This window comes from Vitis vinifera, chromosome 10 (assembly GCF_030704535.1).
Source record: "Vitis vinifera cultivar Pinot Noir 40024 chromosome 10, ASM3070453v1".
NCBI lineage: Eukaryota > Viridiplantae > Streptophyta > Magnoliopsida > Vitales > Vitaceae > Vitis > Vitis vinifera.
Window position 1 is genome coordinate 17647501 of NC_081814.1, and position 4416 is coordinate 17651916.

The window sequence follows — 4416 nt, forward strand, 5'->3', positions numbered from 1 at the left end:
CTAAAGAAAGGAGCCAAGTGAGACTATTGAATCACCGGTAGGCAACAACGGATGCCACATAAGATGAGGAATCATCACAGGCAGAATTTGAATAAGAAACCGGATACGGTTTAGGTTTTTAATAAGAGTTCTGGTTAGGTTGTCTCGTCTTCGAAAGAAGAATAGAACGGACGGGCCAAGCAACTATTCCGTAGCCTCCTTCTCCAGGTATAAAAGCGCAATGCAATAAGAAGATTAGGAAAAAGCCAAAAATGGAAGGCATAATAGTCAAGCTCTAACCAGCCCCACCCCACCTCGTTGAAAGAAGATCTCATTCCTCTCTTTTCATCTCCAAGAACTCCTACTCGAGCAGTAAGCGGGTAGGAAAAGGGCGCTTACTTTGACACCGGTTAGGAGAACAGTCAGGGCTCAACTAGTACTTGTTATGGTCTTCTTTCCAACATCGTCTGATTGAACAAAAAATCTTTGACAAGGCTAGCAGGAGATTCCATAGCAACTGGCACCCTTTCCTTCGTGGCAAAGAGCCTCTTCGTTGAAAGCGGATGCGGCATTTCTTTCTTCTATTTTTAGGATAAGGATACCACCTGCGTCGTCTTCGATGATGGACATATTAATCTTAGTTCAATCAGCTGAATCCCTCACGGCGGATTCAAATTCAATAGCAGTTGATGAAAGACTTTTGTCCTTCACAGAGGAAAGCCAAAACCTACTCCTAACAAGTTGCTGGCTTTTCCGCCGTTGCGCGCTAGCTAGCTACAACTAGTTATAGCCCCTTTTTTTTACTAGTCTCGGTTCAGTGTGCCAGTACCAATTCCTGTCTTTGAGGGAGAGGAGAGGAGTTTTTTTTGACATAGTAACGGATTTCTTCTTATTCTACTTTAAGTAAAGAGAAGAAGATTTGCCGAATAGCATTATATTAAGAGTCCCGCCCTCCGGCGAAGCAAGAGGAAATCCGCTTTGAAGGCGGTTCTTTTAACGGGAAAAACCCACTTGAAGTCGGCCTTACTCGGGTGAATTTCTACGCTTATCTCATCTGCTAGCTCGCCTTCTTCTTTAACTAGTCTTTAGCATTCTCTTTCTCTTTCTCTCTTTCTGGCTTAGCCTACACCAGGGAAATGGCTCCTTCTTCTTAATAGCACAGCACAAGTGAGAACACCCCTAATGGGAAAGCTTCACAAAGATCCGGAATGAAAAAACTTCTGCTATCTACTCAGTCTTGCCACTGAAAGGGGATGAGTGAATACCTAGAAGAGAAAGTTCTCTTATTCCGCGGATCAGGGCATCAACTGCTTCATTTATAAGTTCACACCTCGCGGTCGGAATGGGAGCTGCTCTTTCTCTTGTTAGAATATCCCCTGCGGTTGCCGTTGAAGGAAGAAGGGCTATGTTATGTGAATAGAAGGCAGGAACCCAAGGGCGGGCTGGAAGGCGACAATACCAATAGAGGGGCTGGAAATTCAAATAAGAATAAGCCGGTCAAGTAGAAGGAACTCCCATAGTGCGAAGAGATGGTGCTATCGTATACTTTCTCATGCTTGCTCTGAGTCTTCGTTCCCCTTTAGGGTAGGGTGACTTTCACTCGCTTTCGAGAACCTTCATTCATGGTGAAAATGCCCCAACTCTCCTCTTCAGGGCACCCTTCAGTGAACCCTTCCTTTTGGTTTTTCTTTTTTTCCTGCTTTGCTCTAGCCCCTCGGTCCCTTCCCTTCCCCTCCTTCTTCCCCCTGGTTCTGTCTACTTATTCTGTGCTATATTAAAAGAGAGAATCCCCGCTCCGCACCTTACTTCATCTTTTCTGCTCATCAATCGGTTCTTACGTCGAAGATGGGCTAGCTACGACTGAAGCTTTTTAGCGGATTGGTACTGCTTTTCCTTTCACACTTCAGCTTTCTTTAGAGCATTTCTTTTCATTGACCGATAGCCCCTAACAACCTGACTTTTAGACTGGTTCGCTACAGAAACTAGTTGAGGCTATTTACCTATTCCATGACGCTCCGCTCCTTCTTCCGATCACTCGATTTTCACTTCTCCTGAGCAGATAGAGAAAAGAACTGAATTCCAGGACGTAGAAGAAAGCTTATTAGAGGTCTTTCCTTTCTACTGAACTAAGGGCTTCTCCTTTTAGATCGCTCGTGCCCTATGTAAAGGTTGACGATAGCTTGAACAGCGCGATGGAAGCCTCTCCTGGGGTCTTTCAGTGGATCAGAGCTCTTCTAGGCCTAGCCCGCTTTCTTGAACCTGGCCTTTTCATAGCTCGGAATGAATTTCCCTAGTTCATCTTTCTGTTACCCTTACCCCCTTGCTTTCACATTAATTGATTGATTGATTGATTGGGTTTTTCTTCTTAGGGGGCAGAAGAAGCCGAAGCGGATAAGCTCCTGCTAAGCTCAACTCAAAAAGGCTCCACAAGCGCGATAGAGGAGTACTTAACGCGCGTTGAGCGAGCAGCAAGGTTGGTTTTTTTTTTTCCGACCACGTGAACGTGGTTTATCCGTAGTAAAGTAAAAGACTGCTCCTGCTGCGAAGTTTACCGCTCCGCTAACGCTATGTGATCCGGTCAAGGCGAATCGAATGGTCTTTTTCCACTTGATAATCCCCTTCCATATTCTTATATAGGCATATATAGGATTCACGACTGACGCCCTGTGTGGAGAGAGCCCTAAAGCACTGTAAGCAAGTTACTCCACCTAGAGAAGATAGAATCCGCCAAGGGCATTCCCAACAGCATTAGCTAGTTATATGCAAATGACAGCCAAGGAAGGAATCGGGTCGGGAAAGAAGACTTGAACCGATGTTCCAGATCATTACGAATCCTAAGCCAACTGAGTTATCTCGTTTGGCGTGGGCATCAATTGAAGTTTCAGTTGTTGTAAATTCTCGATGAGAAAGGTATTATTATGGGAACTTATCAATTTACCCTATTTGGAAAGACTTAGGCTCAATCGCAGCTTAACAGGCTCGCTCGCCCTTCCTCTTTCAAGAGTTCTTTCGAAGCCCCTTTATAACACCTTCTTTTTTCGTTGGTAATGGTTTCAGGTTCTGAATGGATGTCCTAATTGGGTGAATTCTTAAACCGAGATGGATTCTTGCCCGACCAAATAAGATAAAGGCTTGGCAGCGAAAAGGCTTTTCCAAGAAGCAACTTCCTTATTAGGAGGCTCCCCTATTGATATTTAATCACTCTCAAACAGGGGTGGCGGGTGGGTACAGAAAGACTCATCTAATCTTTTAATTCAACAAGAAGTACCACCAGTGTGATAGAATGCGATTTCGAGTGATAAGACGTAGGATAGAAGGTATAGGATGGAACCGAATCGAGCCTACGGGGAAGTTGCTCCTTAGAATATAATGCCAAACCCAATTAGAAGCAGGCAAGGCTTTCCTTTTTTGTACAGGGGCGTAGCGCTTTCAAAGAGTCATTGGACGTGGGCTACTCTCGTGAGAATGAACCACACACATCAGTCGAAGATAACCAACGAAAGCAGGATTAGATCTCGGTGTGATACTCCCCGACGGCTAAGGATTCGCAGCTTCCAGATAGAAGAGAAGCACATCAGTACAAGAGGGCGGACCAGGAATTGAATCAGAAGCATGGAATAGGACAAGGTTTACGTTATGCCTTATAAGAGCAGTATGAGGTTGAATCAATAGTAGAAAGAATATGGAATAGAATGAGATTGATAGACAGTTAATCAATAACATCAACTAGACTTCGGTGGTTAACAACCACTTACTTTTTTGAAACATCAAACTGGTATACTTCTCTTCTTGGCTTTGCTTTAATAGAATATATTCGATTGGAAGAGAAGCGCACCTTGACTCATGCACTCATAAACTCATATGCACTCCTAAACTCCTGAAATCAGGAACTGGTTTGAAAGCGTCACTCATGAGCTATCTTACTAAAGGAATTCCAGTTTCCTAAATAGAAGTGTGCCTTTTAATCAAACTAATGGCATCCATTTTCTTGCTTACTTCGCTAGCAAGGTATTCCCGATTGTCATCAGACAGAAGAGGGGTTGAACCAGACCAGCTAAGAGCTAGATTCGATATTCCAGATGCGACTGCTGTTACAGGACAAAAGACCGGGAAAAGGGAAATAGATATTTAGAGGAAAGAGGTATTCGTGTCGTGGACAACTTAATCGAAGAGAGCGGATGAGCCTTTTCCACCCTTTGCAGAAGCAGGAAATCGAAATAAAAAATGTAACACTATATTTTAAATATAAAGTATCATTCAATCCATAGCAAATGAGGCATTTTTTCGAGACTTTGGAAAGGACTGGCCCATGAGAGACATTTCAGACACCTTCTCACTAAGGAGAAATTTCCAATAAATCGAATCAACTTCCCTAGCTAAACAACCAACGGACGGATGAAGAAGATAGAGCAGACCAATGAGCGTTTGCCCAATACA